Source organism: Leopardus geoffroyi, chromosome C1 (genome assembly GCF_018350155.1).
Source record: "Leopardus geoffroyi isolate Oge1 chromosome C1, O.geoffroyi_Oge1_pat1.0, whole genome shotgun sequence".
Taxonomy (NCBI): Eukaryota; Metazoa; Chordata; class Mammalia; order Carnivora; family Felidae; genus Leopardus; species Leopardus geoffroyi.
The window spans coordinates 147,957,178-147,980,935 of NC_059328.1; the positions used below are offsets into that span (position 1 = coordinate 147,957,178).

At 40.4% G+C, this 23,758-nt stretch overlaps 2 long non-coding RNA genes across 3 annotated transcripts in view; one reads left to right on the forward strand and one right to left on the reverse strand.

Annotated features, from left to right (window-relative positions):
• Nucleotides 1-2,607, reverse strand: part of LOC123598958 — a 45,946-nt gene extending 43,339 nt beyond the window's left edge. For both annotated transcript variants that reach the window (XR_006712896.1, XR_006712895.1), the window contains exon 1: nt 2,367-2,607. This is a non-coding gene — a long non-coding RNA (uncharacterized LOC123598958). The remainder of the gene's footprint in view (nt 1-2,366) is intronic.
• Nucleotides 1-23,201, forward strand: part of LOC123598960 — a 44,822-nt gene extending 21,621 nt beyond the window's left edge. The window contains exon 3 of the long non-coding RNA XR_006712898.1: nt 22,821-23,201. This is a non-coding gene — a long non-coding RNA (uncharacterized LOC123598960). The remainder of the gene's footprint in view (nt 1-22,820) is intronic.
• The last annotated feature ends 557 nt before the right edge of the window (nt 23,202-23,758 follow it).

A 23,758-nucleotide genomic window follows, 5' to 3' on the forward strand; every position in this document is an offset into this window, starting at 1 on the left:
GACTGGGGATACCTACCCTGGGTGTTCCTGGAAGGTGCAAATACAAAACCACTGCTTAGGAATGCTTTCATAAACCAGTATATATATTGGACACTCATAGGAAATGGATTCAAAAAGAAAAATTATAAATAAAACCAGGAAAAAATCCCTTATGAGAGACATCAACAGACACAACAAATGGGAAGATTAGCACCCCTGAGAACTTAGAATTAAAGTCTAAAAGAAGCTATAAAATAGTTCTGTTTAAAATGATCAAATAGACAAAATGTGGAATAGAAATGTATGGAAACAGGACATAATTTTAAAAGGATAGGCAATTTGACAAAAATGACAGTTGGAATATCTACAAATGAAAAAAACATTATTTGAAAGAGAGATCCCAGAGGATAGTAGTTATCTGTTTCTGTTGCCACAATCACCCTATGGCCTCAGACTTGAGCGACATACAACAAGCATTTATTGCTCACGTGCCTGGGGTCAGCTGGGGCTGGCTAGGTGGCCCTGCTGTCCTCGGCTGGGTTTGCTCACATTTGAGGCATCAGCTGGCTATTGGCTGATCCAGGCTGGCCTCAGCTGGGGTTCCTGGGGTGACTGGGCTCTGATTTACATGCTTCTCACCCTCCAGCAGACTAGCCTGGGCATGTTCTTAGGACAATGATAGAGTTTCAAGGGCAGGAATAGCTGACATACTGCCTCATTTTCTGGATCAAAAGAGTGGCATGGCTGAACCCAGCACGGGGCAGAACAGGTCACTCCATCTGTGGTGAGAGGGCGTTGTACTGCACAGTCATATGGGAGAGGGTATGAGTACAGGATACATGAGGAATCAAGGGCATTGCTGCAATAGATGGCCATTGAGTGACAAAGCTAGTTTAAACACACCTACCAAGAGAACAAGTGAAGAAGAAAGACCAGAGAAAATTTCTCTGTTTGTAGCAGTGAAGCAAAGAGGCAGAATATATGAACAAGTGAAGACATTCGGAGGACAGACTGAGATGGCCCAACACATAGCTAATAGGAGTGCCAGAGAAGACCGGGTATTCAAGGAAGAAATCATGAGGATTTGCTTTCTCATAATTTGGAAGCATAGTGAGTCCTGAGAAGAACTTTTTTTTTTTTTTTTAAGTGACATCTAAACATACTTTAGAAAACTTGAGAATATAAAGAGAAAATTTAAAAGACACAAGGAATGGGGTGCCTGGGTGGCTCAGTAGGTTAAGCATTTGACACTTGATTTTGGTTCAGGTCATGATATCACCTGAACTGTTTCATAATTAAAAATTTAAAGAATATTGACCAGTATAAAATACTGAGAGAAATATCCACAATCATCACAATAGAAAATGAAATGCAAAGCCAAGGTGAAGTGTTCAAAATAATCACTTTAGGAAAGTCATGACATTACTAAGGAAGGCATTAATATAAATGTGACCATGACCCAAGCTTTTCTACACTTTTAGAAAAAAGTTCACATTTAACTCAATGTATTTCACTTAGTAGGTTAGAAGAGTGCCCATAGACCATGCCATTCTCTGTCACTCTGCTAAACCCAAAGTAAAATCAGTCTGCTTTGAAATTTCATGACATTCTGGGCCTGGAATTCATCACCTCCATGATGCATTAGCATTATTTTCCCATCTGAGCTTTCTTGGGCAGCAGCAGCAATAACCTTGTTTTTTGTTAGAGGTTAGGACTGCACTTCCTTGAGTTCTAAGGAAAATAGCACCCTCTCTCATTTCAGAGTGAGATCTGTCAAATTAAAGAGCTTCTTTCCAATGGAGAATCTGATTTCCCAATGTACTTCACATTCAAGTGGGGCATTTTCTTTTCTTTTTTTTTTTTTAACTAAACTCTACACCCAACATGGGGCTTGAACTCCTGACCCTGAGATCAAGAGTTGCATGCTCTACAGAGTGAACCAGCCACATGCCCTCCCAGATGGGACATTTTCATCTGGTGCTGAGAAACAAACACAGGGCTTTAATCACCAATGCCTCAAATGTGCATAATGGACAAACCATAGGGAGTTAAGAACCTCTCAGCCAAGTGCTTTTTAATTCTCGTTTCAGAAACCACTCAGGAGCAGACTGAACTGGTTATGGGAAGGGTGTTAAACTGGACCAAACTTTTGGGGTAAAATCTTAGGGAAGTGGTAAGCCTGAGATGAATTAAAGTGGAAATTAAAGTGTGTTTGAAGCCCATTTTAAAGGTCAATTTAAATTTTGACAATGAGATGATTTTAAAATCTGTGTCAGTGTTGGGCTATCATTTTAGTGGGACTAATTTCTTCAGCAACATTCACATAACACCCACCATGGCTTACTATGCACCCCTTTCCCATAATCAGTGAAATCAACAATGCTTACCACCAGCAGGCAAGATGTTGTAGAGAGATGCTCCTCACATCCCAATCCTACCTCATTTTTAAGACCCACATCACACTTCCTTCTTTTGTTGATGTTGATGTTCCTTCCTTCTCTTCCATTCTCCTTGGACTATTGTCTTCTTTAAAGGACTCTAACAGGGGCGCCTGGGTGGCTTAGTCAGTTAAGCATCTGACTCTTGATTTTGAGTTAGGTCGTGATCTCGTGATGGTTGAGAGTGAGCCCCACGTCAAGCTCTGTGCTGTTAGCACAGAGCCTGCTTGGGATTCTCTCTCTCTCTCTCTCTCTCTCTCTCTCCTTCTCTCCCTCTCCACCACTTGTCCCCTCCCTCCCTATCTATCTCAGTAAATAAATAAACATTAAAAAAAATAAAGGACTCTAACATTAGAAACAGTGCTGACATAGAAAGAGTCCCCATGGCTTTGTAGCTGGGCAGACTAAGGTCTGAATCCCAGTCTTGGATTACTCATTGTAGGCACTTCATTTAAACTCTCTGGACTTCAATCTCCTCATCTGAAAATTGGGGAAATAATAACACCCATTTCAGAGGCTTGTTGTGAGGGTTGAATGAGATGGTCCAGAGTCTAGCCTGGTGTAATGCTTGAATTCACTATTGTTACTGACATTCTTCTTCTGACTGTTCTTTTGATTATTTTTCCCTTGTTCTTCAGATTTCCATTCTGAATTGAGAGGGATTATTTTGATTTTAGAGAAGAACGTTTACATTTTATTCCTGACTACTACTGATTTAAAATGTCATGATTTATTCCCAATAGCTTTTCTTGAATTTTTGTCTGATATTTTGCCTCATATTTCCTTCTCTCAGACATTATTATGAACAGAAATATTTTAAAAATTGAAATCAAACATATTCAGAAATCAAGTGGCTTCAGCCTTAAGTGTCTCTGTTGGCCAAGCCACTTGAGGCACTGCTGACCTTCGCTGGCATCTCAGTGTGGCCCGCTGACTAATTGAGACCCTGGCATTAGTATTAAGGTCAGCCATTGGGGAACAGGAAATTTAAGCTTTAGTCACACTGTGGGAGTCATATTCCCAGGAAGAAAGATCACCACAGCAGCCAGGGCAGTTGTAAGTTAAGTTCCTTTAATTTGGAGGTTGACAGAAGAATAAGTCAGAGAACAAGAAACATTTTTTTAATGTTTATTTATTTAGAGAGAGTGTGTGTGAGCAGAGGAGGGGCAGAGAGAGGGGGAGAGAGATGTGGGGCTTGACCACAAACCTTGAGATCATGACCTGAGCCCAAATCAAGAGTCAGGTGCTTAACCAACTGAGCCACCCAGGTGCCCCAAGAAACATTCTTTTATGTTTCTTGTACAGCTTCAATCAGGAACAAATTTAGCACAGAGTAGGTGCCTTAGTAATTACTTACTGCAGAGTATGTATGACACCTTCCATGCAGATTCACTTCAAAACAGACTGTTATGGACTAAATGTGTCTCCCCCAAATTTGTATGTTGAAATCCTAACCTCCAAGGTGATGGTATAGGAAATAGGGAGCTTTGAGAAGTGACTAGATCATGAGGTGGGGCCCTCATGAAGGGGCTTATAAAAGAGACCACAGAGAGCTTTCTCATTCCTTTTGTGCTATATGAGGACAGAGAGAGAAGATAGTGGTCTATAAACCAGGAAGCAGTCTCTCATGGACACTTGATCTGATGGTACCTTGACTGTGGACTTCCCAGCCTCTAGAATTGTGAGAAATAAATGTTTGGTGGTAAGCCAGCCAGTCTGTATTATTTTGTTATAGCAGCCTGAACAGACTAAGAAACAGATCCTATCCATCTAGGATGGTTGACGACAGTCAAGTCCTCCCATGCCCCAAAACAGCCCTATAAATAAATGTCTGCACAATTTGAAATATGTTCTTTTATTATTTTAACTCATTATCCAAAAAGAAATTTCTGGTAATATGTAGTTTAAATATTAGATAATATAATTCTGGAAGGAAAAAAGATCAATGCAATTTTGTAAATCAAGAGGAGTTATTTTCTTTAAAGAAATTCTTTCTTTTTATTTTAATTCCAGTGTAATTAACATACACTGTTACATTCATTTCAGGTGTACAATATAGTGATTCAACAATTCTATCCATTACTCAGTGCTCATCAAGATAAGTGTACTCTTAACCCCCTTCACCTATTTCACTTATCCCTCCACTCACCTCCCCTCTGGTATTGATCAGTTTGTTCTGTATAGTTAAGCAACTATATTTTTTATTTGTCTCTTTTTCCCACCTTTGTTCATTTGTTTAGTTTCTTAAATTCTACGTATGAGTGAAATCATATGGTTTTTGTCTTTCTCTGACTTATTTCACATAGCTTTATCCCCTCTAGATCCATCCATGTTGGTACAAATAGAAAGGTTTCATTCTTTTTTATGGCTGAATAATATTCCATTGTGTGTGTGTGTGTGTGTGTGTGTGTATATATATATATATATATATATATATATATATATATATATATACCACATTTTCCTTATCCATTCATCTATGGATGGACCCAGGGCTGCTTCCATAATTTGTATATTCTAAATAGTACTGTTATAAACATATGAATTAATATTTTTGTATTAATGTTTTTGTATCTTGGGGGTAAATACCCAGTAGTATAATTATTACTAGATCATAGGGTAGTTCTATTTTTAATTTGAGGAACCTCTATACTATTTTCCACAGGGGGTGCACCAGTTTGCATTCCCACCAACAGTGCTCGAGAGTTCCTTTTTCTCCACTTCATTGCAACACTTGTTTCTTGTGTTTTTTATTTTAGCCATTCTGACAGGTGATATCTCATTGTAGTTTTGATTTGCATTTCCATGCTGATGAGTGATGCTAAGCATATTTTCATGTGTCTGTTGGCCATCTATATGTCTTCTTTGAAAAAAAGGTCCGTTCATGTCTTCTGCTCATTTTTAAACTGGATTATTTGGGTTTTTTTTGTGTGTGTGTTGACTTATATCAGTTCTTTATATATTTTGGATACTAACCCTTTATCAGATATATCATTTGCAAATATCTTCTCCCATTCAGTATGCTGTCTTTTAGTTTTGTTGGTTGTTTCCTTTGCTCGGCAGAAGCCTTTTATTTTGGTGTAGTCCCAATTGTTTATTTTTGCTTTTGTTTCCCTTGCCTTAGGAGACATATCTAGAAAGAATGTTTTTATGGCCTATGTCAGACAATTTACTGCCTATGCTCTCATCTAGAATTTTTATGGTTTCAGGCCTCACATTTAGGTCCTTAATCCATTGTGAGTTTATTTTTGTGTCTGGTGTAAAAAAGTAGTCCAGTTTCATTCTTTTGCATGTAGCTGTCCAGTTTTCCAAACGCCATTTGTTGACAAGACTGTCTTCTTCTCATTGCATATTCTTGTCTCCTTTGTCAAAGGTTAACTGACCATAGAATGTTGGGCTTATTTCTAGGCTTTCTGTTGTGTTTCAAGAAGCAATTATTTTCTTAAAGCAAATCTCACCTTTATAAATATGCCAGAGGTCAGTGCTCTGTGGGTTCTGGAAAATATGTCTTTTTTTCTTGTATTTTTAATCTCATACACAATTATTGAACTTTTAAAACAAAGTAACTCTAGAATCCTATGGGACTGAAAACAGGAGGCTTCAGTCCTCTGCAAGGATTCGGGTATGCAGTCACCCTTTCCATGGTCTCAATGTGGGTCATCCTCCACTAGAGTCCCCTTCAAGTGACTCCGCTCATGACACAGGCTTCATCCACTGCCCCTCTGCATGGTCTTGTCTGGAAGAGTGTCATAAGGTTTGAGTACAGCATTCTAACAGAACTGTGGATGGATAAGTGCTCCAAGGAAAAATACAAACACTGGTACTCCTGGCCTTTGTGCTAGGGATTCAATTCTTATTACTTATAACATTTACAGAGATAGTAGTTTTGAAACATATTGCCAAGCTTTTCTTTCCTTTCTGCCTACATGACCATTTTCATAGTCCACATTCCTACCTACCTGCTGGGCAATGGGAATTAAAGGAGATTAAAGGAGGAAATTAGAACTCTTTTAACAGGAAATTTGAGTCCCTAGGGAGGCAGTGTGAGGAACAATAAGATTTTAAAAATGTTTGTTTTAATTAACATAGAAGCTAGGTCCAGTGAACTTGAATATGGGGATTGCCAGAAGCCAGGAAGCATTCAGTATATGATATAAGGGTATCTCACATTGGTCAGGTAGAAAAGGTACAAAGAGGACCTCACCTCCTTGTGATGAGAATTGTGGGGGTGGGAGCAGGGAGAAGAAGTAGGGCAAGAAGTTCATACAGGGTACCTGGTCACCATCTACCTCTGGGGATGAATGCCAGGGAGAAAGTGCCATGTAACTATCCAACTAGGCATAGGTCAGCCTGAGGACACTGGAGCCAGAAGTTTGCATCCTTTGATGTAGCCCAGGAGAGGTTTCAAGTCTGCAGGAGAATCTCCATCCAGCATGGTATTGGACATTAGTGCACCAATGGTGGACAGAGAAGAATTGAGAGAGACAGCCCAAGACAACACCAAGGGCTATGTCTGGCATACAGGGGCATCAAAGTTCTGATTGCTCTCACAAAGGGAAGCAGAAGTTCCCAGATACCAGTGGGCTGTCGGGTATGGGAACTGAACAAAGAGGCCACAAGGAAAGGAGACTTTGAGGCTGGAGATGAATAGACAAGCCACAGAATTCAGAGGTGGGTGCCAGCATAATGTCCCATTACTGCTGGATGGGCCTAGCTGCATGCATTTCAGTCACCCCATTCAGACCAACCCAAGTAGCTACAGGTTTGTCACAAGAATGCAATGGACAGTGCCTGACCTGCCACCTCCCAGGACAAGGAGCTGAGCACATGTACCCCAGAGCCCTTCTCTTCCTTACTGTCAAGAAACCAAGTAAGCCCCTCCCCATCCACTCCATTCACTGTGTGTTATATCAGATGGGAGCAGTGGGCAGAGGGAGGAAAATGTGTACTTGAAAGAGAACAAGCCGCCTAAATGAGACTGTCCAAAACAAAGACAGGAAGATGCTTCTGATTGGCAAGTTTAAAGTCACCACCCTCTACCCCAACTTCCAGGATGGTAGGCATAGTGGGAGAGATTGGATGGCTAATAGAAAATAAGATGCATTTTCCTTGCACATATGTGTGCAAATGTTAAGCTGCAACATGTCTATATGATAAAGGAAACAATTGTTTATTTTTTGTACCTCCCCTCTTCCAAAAAGGATTTGAGGCAGCTACAGTCTATGTATTGGAAGGTAAACACTTCAGGAAAGATCCAAAGACTCAATAAGTTTTAGTTATTAGGTATGAAGAATAGAATATAACACTGTATAGGGGTGCCTGGGTGGCTCAGTCGGTTGAGCGTCTGACTTCAGCTCAGGTCACAATCTCATGGTCTGTGAGTTTGAGCCCTGTGTCAGGCTCTGTGCTGACAGCTCAGAGCCTGGAGCCTCCTTCAGATTCTGTCTGTCTGTCTCTCTCTGCCCCTCCCCAGCTTGCTCTCACTCTCTCAAAATAAAAAAATAAACATTTAAAAAATAAAAAGAATAAAAATGGAATGATGAAGATACACTTAATCCTGTGTTTGACATGGGGAAGGTTAGTATAAGAAGTGTGGTAACTTGTATCTTTTCTGTTTATGCAACGTCAAAGTTTTTGTGGAAGAAATCAGAGAAGCAGGAGCTGTCTTAGTCATAACCGTATCTCTGGTACTTCCTAGACTTCCTGGAGCATCATGTGTGCTCAGTCAATATTTGTTCAATGAATAAATGAAAAAATAAACTGCTTAGCATCTGAGTGGATAACTGAAACATTTTTGAGCTCTTGAAAGCCATTGATGGTACCCTGGGCCAAATAGTGGAGTGGGGTGGGATGGCAGGGAGACAGGCACTCTTTGTTACCCCATCCTCACCACGAGGGACCCGCTGCAGAAAGAGGGAAGAAAGAAAGGTGTGGACGTGGGGACTTTGCTGTGCATTGCCACCCATCTCCCACAGGCTGTGAGGGTGGCTCTGGGGTTGTGTGTTTGCCTGTGTGTGTAATGGTTTCCCAGACAAGAGTGCTTTGTGCAGCCTTAGGTAAACTGAGAGGATCCAAAGGTGCTTCATGGAGAGACACTCTCAGAGAAGAGACTCTGAGCCCAGGGCAGAAAGTGTTGGTCTGGAAGAAAAGAAAAGAGCACTGAGGCATGGTCTCAAGGAGGCAGACCCGGCCTGGTGGGCCCAAAGGTGGGGGCTGTTTGGTCTAAAATTAGACTGTAAATATGTATATATAAAAATTCACCAACTGCACTGAGAGAAGGGAAGACTATAAGCTACTTTTAAACTCGTGTTCTATTAAGTTTATGGTGTGTGATGAATTAAGAAATATTTTGATAAGCCCTGCAATGTCTTGTGATTAGCAGCACAATTTGACTGTACTCTTTGTTAAAAGAGTCAAGATGCCAATCCCTTAAGTGTAAACTTTTAAAGTATATATTTTATAACTAGGATAACCCTGCTCATCTCTCTTTCCCACTAGAGTATAAATGCCTTTAGGGCAGATGCCATGCATCTCATCTTCTTTGTGTTCTCAGAATTTAGCCCAGGGCCCGGCTTGAGGTGGATGCCCAGTCTTTACGGCAAGGTTCTGGAAGCCCCAATTCCTACCTAGAGCCCTCCCCAGAGTGATACGGACACTGTTTTCGCGGTGTCGGTGTGGTTCTATGTCTACACCACCTCACAGATTAAGCAGAAAGCGAATCAAACGGAGAGTGACCCCAATGTCCTCCAGTTGCACACCAGGACTCTGATTTCTTCTCTCCACGTTAAAGGTGTAGTGGCGAAATTAAGCCAGACAGAGAATTGTTATGGGAGCGAGAAGATAAAAATGCTGACACTGTGGAGGAAGATGGTGGGAAATCGAGGGTTTTGTCTGAGGCCAGACACCATGGAGCATGGATCTGGCAGAGAGAAAACAAGCATACTGACCTCAAGGTCGTGCTGAGTCGTGGGGCTCTGCCTGGCACACGGCCTTTGTTTGTAAAACAGCCAATGACGGCCTGCACTTACCTTGTGTGGTCTGTGTACATGCTTCTAAAAATGGAAAGTTTATCCACTGCCATTCAGATGATTGGCCTATTGCAACACAGTTAAAACAATCATCCAGGAACAACCTACCAGAAGAGTAGGATTGGGTCTTGAAAAGATTGAAAACGGGAAAATAATTGAAGACTCTCCAGAAGACAGGAATCGGTACTCTGCTTTCGTAGACTCCACAAAACTATTTCGCATGTCATCCACATGATGACCTCTTGCCCTAATGTCCTGCGACATGTTACACGGGGCCCGTAAATCTTGGCTGGCATTACCTGGCACCATTAGTGATTGAGACCATTGGCTGACAGAATTTGCACTGGAAACAGACTTGTTAATCAGTCTAATTAATTCAAAGGAGTAATTAATTATCTAACACTTTTCTAATTAGCTACCACTTTCACCTGTCAGAGCCAGAGGTAAATGCCAGACTGGAATTCGGTGGTCGGACTCATTTTCCCTAAAAATAAATTGAGACATGCAGCATGGAATACCAAACACAAGTGTGGAGGCCTCATGGTGGCAATTGCTGAGGCGCCAAACTGTCAGTGGTGGTTGGAAAGCGCAGCAGGGGGAGCAGTTGGAGGTGGGTCATGAGGTAAGAGACATCGGTATCATTGTAAACTACAAACAGGAGCTACTGTCCCAAGTGACAGAAGCAACACACGTGTTCAGGCTTATTTAGCCTCAAAGCTGTCATCACCCTTACTAGGATCAGGGATTTGTGAATACTTTGGGCAAAGTTACCAATACCTATTTGGTGGTGGCAGTGGTAAGCTTTAGGCTGCTGCATTGGTTCCCTATTCTCTTTCCGTCTCATTCTGTAAGCTTTGTTAGCTGGCCAGGATAGACCAAAGGAGGCCAGCATGGAATTTGAGGGGTTTGCCCAGAGTGACTATCACCAGGAAGAGGAGTATCTTCTAACATGGAGATCCCAGGTAAGATATGAACATTTGAGGGCCTCCTGGGTGGCTCAGTCAATTAAATGTCCGACTCTTGGCTTTGGCTCAGGTCAGGATTTCATGGCTCCTGGGTTTGAGCCCCATGTCAGGCTCTAGGCTGACAGCATAGAGCCTGCTTGAGATTCTCTCTTCCACCATCTCTTTCCCCCTCCCCTGCTCTCTCTCTCTCTCTAAATAAATAAACTTTAAAAAAAGATATGGACATTTGATTATTGGCTGTTATGCACATTCATAGAGAGAAATCCATGTGTATTATAAAATGCCTTGTATTTGCTGCTCTTTGGGCACTTTGATTGACTTGGAAACCATGAGACTAATGTGGCAAAAAAGGAACAAGATGAAGTTCCTCAAAAGTCTCTTAGACTTTCTGTCCTGAAAGCATAAAGCGAAAAGCAGCAGCAAAGTTGTGAATTCATGGATTTCTTAACAGATACTCTGTTTTCTAAAAATTTTGGACTGTAGTTCATTTTTCTACCTGGATTGGCCTCTGACAGGTAGTTCATTGGATTTTAGCTAGGGTTTAGCTAAATGAAGAGACCCTGGGAAACAGGTTTTGTTTATCAGAACTTTGTGATTTTGAATGGGGAACATTCAGATAAAGGGGTATTCTGAGGTCCTGACTTTGGATGTTTTCCTCACTTCTGATCACAAAGAATAAGAACAAGTTGGTGAGGGATGGGATGGGGTAAGAAAACGGAATGTTTGGAAACTGGAAGTTCTCACGTGCACTGGACACATTTTTGAGACAACCTGGTGGAGTTGTTATGGAAATCAATGGAGGACTGACATCCATGTACTATTGTCTCAAAATAAATAAGTCAGTGTGCCCCACCAGACCCATGCTGGACTAAGGCCAGATGTGAGAGAAAGGCTCACTGGTCAACAGTTAATAAGCTAACCAATCTGGTCAAAGAGACAGGATGCCACAGCTTCAAAAGAAGTCTGTCTTCTAGGGGGAATGCTATTCTGAGAGCTGGGTTGGAGTATAAAAGGCCATGTCAGGGAGGATATTTTTGAATTGATAAGGGACTTTAGAATGCTCGGGGAAAAGTTCCATTCAGCAATTTTAGAAGAAAACATAGGTTTTAAAGGAGAGTGTCATTCTAACTTGGAGCTGAACCACTGTGATTTGATCTTTTTTTTTTTTTTTTAATTTTTTTTTTTTCAACGTTTATTTATTTTTGGGACAGAGAGAGACAGAGCATGAACGGGGGAGGGTCAGAGAGAGGGAGACACAGAATCGGAAACAAGCTCCAGGCTCTGAGCCATCAGCCCAGAGCCTGACGCGGGGCTCGAACTCACGGACCGCGAGATCGTGACCTGGCTGAAGTCGGACGCTTAACCGACTGCGCCACCCAGGCGCCCCTGATCTTTAATTTAATAACAACTCACAATATTTTTCTTAACATTGCAATTTAATTTAATAGCATATCTGTAATAGCAAATTGCAATTCTTTTTCTTAAAAAAATTTTTAACGTTTATTTATTTTTGAGAGACAGATCATGGGCGGGAGAGGGGCAGAGAAAGAGGGAGACACAGAATCCAAAGCGGGCTCCAGGCTACGAGCTGTCAGCACAGAGCTCAACGTGGGGCTTGAACCCATGAACCTTGAGATCATGACCTGAGCCAAAGTTGGACGCCCAATTGACTGAGCCACCCAGGCACCCCTGCAATTCTTTTTCTTAACATCAAGTTAAGAATGACTATCCATATAGTAAAAATAGTCACAAAATCTGACAGGAATACATATGTTGGGTGAGTAATTTTGATTATTTATTCTGATGAGATGGATGTTCTTTGGATTTTATATTAAATGTTCATAAGATGAACCTCTACAGTTATGTAAATTTCTTTAGTTTAGAGACAATACATTGGAATGTAGCTTATAATACAAAACAAAATAAAAACAATGCACATTTTCTTTCCAATGGAATTTTCATCCTTTGGTTCTGGGGTTTGGCTCATCTAAGAAAGTGGGGGAGTGTATCAGTTATGTCTCAATAAAAAAAGTGAGGCAAAAAAAGTCACAAAAAACATGAGTGAACAAAATCAAAGTTCAGCCTGCATGAGTGAACAAAATCAAAGTTCAGCCTGGGATTCAGCCTTTAATTCCAGGATCACGGGCTGTATCTAAAAAATAATTAAAGGAGGCTCCTAGTGCCTAAGGGAGATTTAACTGTGTTGCAGCCTATTATGAAGTGATTTCATGTGCTTTGTGACGGACCTTACATAGAATTCACTTCTAAAATACTGTGTATGTTATTCATTTCAGGAGTAGACATAAATCTGCCAAAGCAGTCGGCAAATTTGGCTCCAATTCTTGCCCCAGGTTTGCAGAACATAATAGAGCATTAATAATCTTCATGAGGCTTAAGGAATTCTTGTGAGTTCCCTATGATTCACTAAGAGTTGTGTGAAATGTCTTGCTTAGAGCCTTTATCATGTCAGCATTTCAGAAGGTGCTCCTCTTACCCATCCCAAACAGAGGTAATCTCCTACATGTTTATTTCTCTAGGAAGGTCAAGGAGAGGAAAAGGAAAAATTATGAAGATGAAGGTCAGAATAAAATGAAAGACTTCTCAGCCAGCACTTTCCTTTGGTCACTGATATATAATACTAACCATTCTGTGTAACTTCTCACGGTTTGCTAAAGACTTTATTCCTAACTTTGGGCAACTTTGGCCCATGTTTTAGAAAAAGAAAATACCAAACAAGGTTGAAGAAGACACGGTAAAAGCAATTCTATTTAGTAAAAAATATATATCTTGGAAAGATCAAAGTATTGCAATTGCCAGATTCATACTGGATTGAATTTGGTTTGATGCCCAAATTAGTCTTTCCTTTGGTCCCTGATAGAGTGATCATCTTAGAAGTGCTTCTTATCAAGGGGATAAAAACTTTCTATGGACAAGCTTTCCAATTTTTTGACAAAGGGGTCATCAGATGTTGGGAGCAGACATCAAGGAAAACTAAAGAATATCCCCCTTATGAATTAATAGGAGTATTATAATTCATACAAGAGAATAAAATTGCTGGTTTGAGAATTTCTTCTTGAAGATAGGAAAAATGACTAGATCAGTGATTTTAAAAATACCAAGGCCCAGATCTCCTTGACCAACTGAATTAGAATTTCTAGGGGTGGGGGCCAAGGTATCAATACCTTTTAAAGCACCCCAGGTGATTTTGAGATGTTGTTAGAGTTTAGAATCACTGAAGTAGATGAACGGCATGCTTTTGCAGAATAATGATTCACAGATTCCACTGGGAAATCTCCAGATAGTGAAAGCAGTTTTGCAGAGTAAAACAGAAAGGGTAAGAGAAGTTGGAGGAGAAAGTGGATGGCAGTATTTCTCCAACTTTAATGTGCACATGAGTGGCATAAGAGTTAGTTAAAACCAGATTTTGATTCAGTGGGTGTAGAATGGGGACTGAGATTCTACATTTCTAACAAACTTCCCAGGCAATGCTGCTGGGGTGCTGCTTCCCTGACCACATTTTGTCTAACAGGGAACTATGGGTAAATGTCCTCTTACCCCTCACCAAGAGAAGAAAGGAGGTGTCCTTTTGCCTTAAGGTTTTGAGGCTTATTCTGAAGAAGGAGAGTGTATTAACATCATGGAATGCTTTATTTTTGAAACCAGCTATGATCCACTAACTAATTAAGAATCCGTTACTCTAAATGTTTTTGAGGAGGAAGTTAATAGTACTTCTGTTCCACTTCCTGAACAGTTAAATTTAATTCAACAAATAGAATTTAAGCTTTAGGGATTAAAAAAAGATATATGAGACAGCTTGCATGAGGGAATTCACAATCTTTCTGGGGAAACAGAAAATTAACATGTGAAATGCTAAATCAATGCTCTAGGAGCACAGTGTGGGGAATCCATATTGACCAAGGAGGAAAGACGCTTGGAAAAGCCTTCATGGAGGAGGTGATATTTGAATACGAAGTTGAAGAATGAGTAGGATTCCAATTCATGAAAAATGGGGGGGGGGAGGGGAAGGATGCTTCAGAACAAAGAACTAAAGCAGGGGTTCCTAACTTTGGCTGCACATCAGACCATCTGGGAAGCTTTAAAAAGTACTTTCAGCGTCTAAATTAATTGGAGCCCGAGAACCAGTGTTTTTTGAAAAGCTCCCTGGTGATTTTAATGTGCAATTAGGTTGAGGATCACTGGAGATGTATAAAGACACAAAGTTTTTGTTAAGATTTTTTGAGGTATTTGGAAGGAAGTGGGAGAAATGTAGAGCAAAGAAGTCCCAGATGGTTCTTGGCAAAGATGGCTTGACCCACTGTGGTGTGGGGAGGAAAACTTGTTATCACTAATAATTAAAGTAGTATATAATTATTACTGAAATAACCGAAGGCTGTGGATGATGTGCTTCATAAATATGAATTAGATTGAATTAAGGTCATTCCTATAGTAGCAGTTAGTCTTACATTCCGTGTCATGTATTATTATACTGAGAGATAGGAAGTGCTGGTGGCCCAGTTAGGACTCCTGTGATGGAGGCCTGGGGCAGTGGCCACCGGGGAGGAAAGGGGATAGATTCAGTATAGTTGATGGAGTGAGTCCTCAATGTCAGTGTTACTCCCAGTGTGGTTCTTGGACCAGCAAAATCTGCATGAATGAGGAACGTTATTAAAAATGCAAACTCTGGGGGCACCTGGGTGGCTCAATTGGTTAAGCGTCCAACTCTTGATTTCAGCTCAGGTCATGATCTCGTGGTTGTGAGATCAAGCCCCAGTTGGGGCTCCATGCTAGCTAGGAGCCTGCTTGGGATTCTCTCTCTTCCTCTCTCTGTCCCTCTCCTGCTCACATGTGGATTTACACACATACTCTCCCTCCCTCTCTCTCTCTCAAAATAAAGAAATAAACATTAAAAAAAAGAAGAAATGCAAATTCTGATACATACATCCCCAACCTGTTGAATCAGAATTTCTGGAAAAGGAGCCCATGAAGAGTCCAGTGATTGTTATGTTAGCTAAACTTTGAGGAGCACTGGTCTACAGAGCTGAAAGAGGCTACAGGACTCATAGACTACATGCACACATAGCCTCAGACCCAGACATACACAAAACCCATCGAAAGTCAAGAAGGAGACAAAGAAGTGTGTGAGATGGAGAGATAGTAGTGAGAAAGGCCCTCTCTACAGGGCATATGGGAGGATTACCATAGGAACATAAGGCTGCTGGTTCAGGATGCAGTGCTCATGTGACATAGGAAGGGACAGGTGGAGTGACAGCCATGGCATTGCTAGGATGGATGGTGTGGCCAGGGTATGCTGGGACATCACACCCAGGATGATGAGTGGGAGTGAACAGGCACCCGCTGAATCACATTGGTGATGGGGTGAGGGGCTGGCACCATGAATGGCTGCAAGGTCTTCTGACTCTAGTGCTTTATTTCTGGCAAGCCATCTTCCTTTGGTTCCTTAGTAATTTCTCCACATTCTCTCCTGGGAATCTGGTGGAGGAATGCTGCTGGACAAATAGTTTCCACACAAAAATGTCTGCCTTCTTCTATTACTTCTGTTTTTCGGTTTCACTTACCTTATTACAATAATTCTGTATTATTCTGTCACACGTTTGCTAAAATTTGGATGTCTCACTCCCCCTTCTCTAAGCTCTTTAGCCTCATGTCTTCTCCTTCATGCTTTTTTTTGAGCATTCCTTTTCTTGAGAAGCTCTAAGTCCTGTTTCTACAGAACTACATGCCCATTCATTCTTTCTTTGTGCCTATTATAACCAAATTCAGTCTCTCAGGTTCCTACTCAGCTCTGTGCTTTCAGTCCATCATCCATTTCACTTATTTCTCACTAAAATCTCCTAAAGTGACAAAGGTCACATTTGTCAACTCTGTTGACAGAACTAAAAACCTCTTATTGATCAGGTGGGCTAATGCTGTTTAAAATATCAGTGGCTTCTTGCTTAATCTAAAACTGTGATGAAGTAAAGAGAGGTGTCTACTATTCAGCCATTCAGAGATCTAGAGCCTTCCATCTCCTGCATTTAGCGAGAAGGCAAGGGATTGAGTGAGATACTGGTTTTTATGAGTCACGCCAAGAAGTAAGTGTGTCACTTCCACCCAAATTCCACTTGCCAGAACTCAGTCAGATGACCTCACCTCACTGCAGGGAAGTTGGGAATACGTTCTACAATGCTTTCAAGAAGGAGAAGAATTGGGGTCTGATGAACACGCTGCATTCTTTGCCACACCCTACTTTTTCACGTCAATCTCTCTAAAGCTGGTGTCTTTCAGATTCTCAATGTTGGGAGGTGTAATAATGAGGGCTAGTTATTCTCTGTTCACTGTACATCAAGTGGGTCACAAACATTATCTCTGGCTTTCGGGCAATCTCGCAAAGCAGTTATTATTTTCACTATACCCATTTTATAGATGAGGAAACTAAAGAACAAAGATAAAGTAACTTACCCAAGAACCCAGGCAGTCTGAGTCCAAGCCCAGTAGCTTTTGTTTTACAGTCCCCATGCAGAGAAAGAAAATAGCCACTATGGCCAGACAGAACTGGAGAAATTACTGTTCTGTAATTTACTGGTTGTATAATATTGCATGAGTTTTCCAACTTCTGTGAGCTTTGGCTTCTGCATTTGTAAACTGAATGATTAGTATTGCTTCATAGAGTGGATATAAGATTAGAACACAACCCACCAGCAACACTTGGGAATGTAGAGGTAAAACTATTTCTAAATTTAGGAAAAACAATGGAGTTTTCTCTGTCACTGTTTCTTCTTATTTTACCAACATAACATTTATACCTTTGGCTAGAGAAATATCAGAGGTCCTAATAGGAACCCAAGCTATGTTCATAATCTGAAACCAGTTAGAATGTGCAATCGTTTCCACCGCAACGAGACATAAAGGTTCCCAAACTAAACTGAATACAAACATGATTATTTGGCTGCTCTGGTCCCTAGAGATAAATACAATTTTGTTGACAATACTGCTGGGTGTTCAGAATTCATTATGATTCAGTTCACTCTTTAACATCTACACTCATAGCTGAACCTCACTAATTTTCATTCTATTAAATTATAAAATAACAAAAAAATACTATCTTATTCTGCTTCTTGAATGTAACTTACCTAATATTTCATATTATTAAGATTTGTGTTATTTCATAAGAAATATTCTGAGAAAATTGTTTGTGGAATACTGTTAGGAAAATTGTGCTTCTGTATTATTTTAACTTATATATATTTTTTAATTATAAAAGCAACTCATGTTCATTATTTATAATAAAAGAAATAAAAAAAAACCACTCCTTCCATCTAGGGGAGCCTGGGTGGCTCAGTGGGTGAAGTGTCTGACTCTTGGTTTTTGGCTCAGGGTTCGTAAGATAGAGCCCCCTAATTGGGCTCTGTACTGACATGTGGAGCCTGCCTGGGATTCTTTCTCTCCCCCTCTTTCTCTGCCCCTCCCCCACTCATTCTCTGTCTCTGTCTCTTTCTCTCTCTCTCTCCCTCTCTCTCTCTCTCACACACACATACACACACTAAATAAACTTTAAAAAACTCCTATCTGAACACAAACACCATCAACTTATTTGCTTTTCCTCCAATCCTTTTTAATAAGTAGGTTTTAAAAGAGTCAGAAATTTTTTCCCTCTGCATTCTGCATTTTTTTACTTAACTTTATGTCATTAGCATTTCCCCATATTATGACATTTTCTTTGAAACACATTGCATACGGATATCAAGTGGTTGTGCCCTACATTCTATAGTCTATTCTTGACTTTTATATGGAAGTATTTTCTATTATAAACAGCACTCAAATGGACATTTTTGTACCTAAAGATTTTTCACTTTTGCTTCGGATGATTCACAGAAATGGTCAAGGGAATAAACTTTTTAAATTTTTTAAAGAACTTTTGTTTTCTAAAAAGTTCACCTCTATTCATAATCCTACCAGTGGAGAGTTGTACAGTTTTCTTTTTTTCTTTTCTCTTATTGTTTTTATTTATTTTTTGTTTATTGAAGTCTAAGTGACACACATTGTTACACTGGTTTTAAATGTACAACATAGTGATTGGATAAAGCTATAGATTACATTGTGTTCACACATGAGAGAATTCTGTGAGAACCATCTGCAAGAATTGAGCAGTTTTTATCTGACCTTTATTTTCTTAGCAACTACAGGAGCAAAAGTAAAAGCTCTTACATTCATCATCTTTCTAAATCTTCACATTAGCTCTTTTAGGTGGGGTTAGCAGATATTAATTTCCTCCGTAAAACAAGGCAATTGAGTTCTGGAAGTTAAATAAGTTACACCACATAGTGGTAGAGCAAGGACTTGGACCAAGTTCCTCCAAGTCCCATTCCTGGTCTCCTTGACCACTGCACTAGGTGTGCTCTGTGAGTCATAGTAACTGAGAATAGTCCATTACCTGGGAGGGGCATTGAGAAAGGGAGGAAGAAGAAGAAGAAGTTAGCTAGAGAAAGAAAAAGAAGAAAAGAAGATGGAGGAGGAGGAAGGAAGGAAGGAAGGAAGGAAGGAAGGAAGGAAGGACATTTGTGATATTCATTAATTGTAGGTGCTAAGTTGCTTCCTCCCCTTCCAGCTCTCTGAGAGCATCTGTAACAGTCATAATGCAACTGGTAAGTAAAAAAGCTGGGATTAAACCTTAAGTTTCTCTGATGGAAAAAGTAGTGGCTCTTTCTCTATTTGAAAGAAAAAAGTACTACACTTTTATTCTAACTGTTAGTTTCTGGGAAACCACTGGGATGGAAAGCTTTGTCTTAGACATGAAAATTACAGGACTCACACATATCTCTCTCTCTCTCTCTCAGTCTCTCTTTCACACACACACACACACACACACACACACATACACACACACAGTTGTCTCATCTTTGTTACAATCCCAGGAATCAGGCCTTTACCTTTCTACCTGAATAGATTTTCATTCGCACGTATTCTTACACTCTGTCATAACCACTATCCAAACTTATAAACTCACCATCCACTTGGTTATGGACATCTTCAGTAGATTCTCTTTTGGATAAAACAAAAACAAAAACAAAAATAAAATCATGTTCTGATATAGAACCTGTTGTTTCCACCAGAGAGTTAACTCTTATTATTGGACCATTTTGATGGATAGGAGGCAAAAGTGTGTGTGTGTGTGTGTGTGTGTGTGTGTGTAGACTGGGGAGCAGGTAGTGTAATTCCAAATGATCAGAACTGGCTGTTTAACCTATAGCAGGATTCTCGAGACACAGTAGGTAAAGTCCGTTCTGCATATACAGATGCTTTTCTTGGAAACTTGCCTTCTTCCAGCCACATTTTTATCTTTGAATGAGAACGTGCTAGGTTCAATCTCTTGACTCCCTTAAATCCCAGGGCAGTAATTCTAGCTAAGAAGAGAGGATAAAATCCATCAGTACCTAAAACTCAGCCTTGTCTTTATAGAAATGATAAGGATTATTAATAGCATTATCTTCGAAGGAAAGGAGAACTCTGGGTGTGTAAAATTTAAATCCTAAAGACTCTGATAACCATTCTTATTTCCTTCATTTCCTTGCTTGCTAGATTTTAAAAGCGTTTGCTAGCTGCTGCTGAAAAATATCAGTTGCTTAACACAACCTAAGTTTTTTTTTTTTCTCACTCACATTGAGTATAAAGTGAATATTCATGGTGACTTTCCTCCAACTGGTGATTCAGGGACCCAGGTTCCTTCTATCTTGTTGTTCATTCACCTTCAAAGAGTAGCTTATGAAGTTTCCCTGGGTGTCTACACCCTTCCAGGAGACAGAAGAAGGCAATCTATTGGAGCACCAATGAGAGATTTCTATGGATTGGGACTAGAAGTAGCATCCATCAAATTTGTTCACATTCTAGTTGCTGGAATCCAGGCATATGGCCTCAGCTAACTGGAAAGGAGGCTAGGAAGTTGAACTGTGTGTCTGGAAAGAAGGGAAACAGCTTTGGTGAACAGCTAATCAGTCTTTATCAAACTGACTAGAAATAGGACCAGATTAATATAACATGGACAACATGGCAAAGTTAAGTCTTTTAAGACACTGGGTATATTTGAAAGTGAATTCATTCTGGCAGTCATTAGGCAAAGTCCATAACATATTTTTGTAATTCTTCAGACCCCTTTCCAATGCATTTCTATCTTCTTTGATAAAACCAGGAAAAATGATAATTTTGTTTGGAGCATAAATCACAGAAAATGTCACTTAAGGTCAATGTTGGTTGGTGGTCTTCAGCCATATTTTACTTCTCATTAAAGCAGCCAGACCAAAAATTGTGTCTAGAGGTGATATTTTGTAAGTCTCAGTTAGGAGTAAGTCTTCAAGAATGAAAATGTTTCAGTCTACACATATATCTTTGTGTCTCCAGAAACATTCAGAAATTCCTGTTGATTACAGCAATATCTACAGTTCAAAGAAGAATTGAAACCACAAGCTATTCTAACATCTGTTTTGGTTTTATGGTCAATCTGAATAGTTGTAATTTACGTTCACTGACACCACACAATGAGGTTATTTTCAAACTACTGTATTTTGTAAAAAGAAAACAACAAAAATGGCCTCTTTGTACTTACATGTTGAGCCAAGTCTCAACTATCCATACCAACAGAGGGAAAAAAATCTCACGAATTATCAATAATAATTTAAGAACTCACCTTAGACCACAGCCTTCCCTCTTTGCTACCTAGCCTTTATGGCTAACTTTCATTGCAGTTCACTACCAACCACAGGCCCATTGGAGAAACCCATGAAAGAGCACAGAGAAGACAATAATGATAGTAAAAGAGAAGCAGAGGGCCTGGATAAAAGGATAATTACATCCCAAAACTGAAAAATTAGTCTGGCACAGGAATTATTGTTAAATGGAAACATAATGCATCATGTAATCAGACCACCCAATAGTCCCAGTAAGTCATCTGTGAGTGGGGACGCCTACTCTATAACCTCTGTTAGGTATTTCCTTGGAGGCTGGACAGATAGTCTTCATTGCTAGGAAGAACCTCTCCAACAATCCTTCTGATCCTGTGCCTAATGCTGCCCACATCGGTTAGGCACCACCAACTGCCTTTTCCTTACTGGATTTGAACCAGCTTCATTTGTACTAAGTTCTGCAAATACAGAAACAATAAGCAAGCTTAAAAGCAAGGCCAGAAAATTGCTACATGATATGAAAAAGAGGAAGCAGCTGCCATTTGTTGAACACTCAGAAGTTACCTGGATTTGTGCAATGTCCTCTGCCATAGTCTATCCCGTTTTGTCTCTACCAAACCCCCCTGACGTGCTCTGCATTTTTCTATTTTGGAGACGATGATCCGAAGCACATAGAGATTACGTGTGTAACACTAAGCAAGTCACTTAATCACTGACAGGGTTGGGGTGCAAAGCCAGGTTTATCTAATCTCAAAGGGCAGGCGCTTAAAAACTACATTTGTTACCTATCTCTCTGACATGGACCTTCTTCAGCTTCTGGGCACGCTTCGGCTTAGCTTAGATTTCTGAACGGCTTTGCTCCTGGCGCCCTTCTACGGTCTGTGCTTCCTTGGGTCTAGGACATCTGCTGTTGCTCATCTACTCCGCTGCTGACCCCCAGTGATCACCAGGCCACTGCTCACCCTTGCTGTTAGGCTGCTGCCATCCTGCCTTAGACCTCCACCTCACTCACCCCTGAGGCTCGTGCACCCCTAATGGGCCGTTGTACAAGCAACTATAACACAATTGTGTTACCACATTTTCTTCGAGTGGACCCCCTTGACTGCAACACTTGTTATCATTTCAGAGATGTTACAATGTGAACAAAACAAAAACAAGTCATTGGAATTGGTGAAATAGCGTAGTGACATTTCCAGTCTACAATGAATGATAAGGCTTATTACATGAGGATTTCTTCTGACTGAGAAGTTGGAAAGGCTTGATGTGATTGTTTAAAGCTTTAAGTTAACATAGCACATTTTACGATAAAAACTAATGTTTGGGAATATGGAATGAGAAGACATATCTAAAAGTTACAGTTCTTTTTTTTTTTCTCATGTTACTTATATTCCATATAGCTTGCTAATACCCTGAAACAAGCTGTCTTTATCAACTCAAGATGCGGGATGATGTTCACTGTAAACAAAAACACCAGGAAACACCTCCTTGAACAAAATCAACACTTACTTTGATTTTGTGATTATCTTTTTCCTTTACTAATTAAGTACCATCAAAGTTTGCGTCTGGTTGCCTTATTTACAGGTTAATGATGCAAATTAGCTAACTCATAAATGTAACCCATTATGTCTATACGTACTGTCATGCAAATTACTGAAAAAATAAAATAAAAATATTAAAGTTGAAAGCTGACCCTTGTTTCCTACATCAGTTATAAGGCAGGTAATTATTTATTAACAGTTTGCGTTGGTGGGAGCCCCAACACAATGAAAGAGTTTGCACTCCTTATGCACAAGGAGCTCGACTTGGAGGAGAGTGGAGAGGACAGAAAGAACGTCTGAGCCGGGACAGACAGATCTTGCAGGGACAGAACTTGTCTCATGCCCTCCATCAGTCTACGTACTCAATAGTTGCCCTTGAGGTACTCATCATAAGCTAGCAGAAAAAAAGATGGGAAATTCTGAATACAGGAGTTCTTTCTCCTTACCTGCTTTGCATTTTCACACAATTAAATTAAGTGCCCAGGTGTGACATTTATTGTTGGAAAAAGTCCTAGGGGGAGAACACAGCATTCCTTGTCACTTTACTTTATTAGCTACCACTTAGCTATTCAAGTTAGGGGGGAAGAACACCCTCAAAGCACACCTCCTCTCTTTAATTTATAACTGATTAAGCCACCAGCACTTTTCTCTCTATCCCTGAGTTAGCTTTGGGAATGTTGAGCTTTTTGTACACAGGGGCCAATTTTCAGGATTGTCAAAGTGTGCTGTTTAACATTATAATAAGCTCGCTGGAAAAGCTGCTAATGCATTTTCACAAGCTCTTGTGAATTGCTCTCCGTATTGGGAATATGTTAACAGCTCCCGACACACACAGTGTCCTAACACAAAATGAAAGCAGAACGATTTGCAGTTTAAGGAAACACAGACCACTTCCCTCTTCAACTCAGGGCAGCATATGCATAAAGGGAGTGGATATACGTGAACACCCAGCTCGCCTTTCTAAGTGCGTCTGTCTGCCACAGGCCTGTGGTCTGAAACCACGGCTCTATGTCTGTCATGTGTCTGGACACTGTGGCCCTCCTAAGGGGCACCACCAGGCATGCCAGAGTAGAGGGGAAGAGTCCACTGCAGACGTGTGACAAGTCTAAGGAGCTGAATTACCCGTGGCCCCTGAAC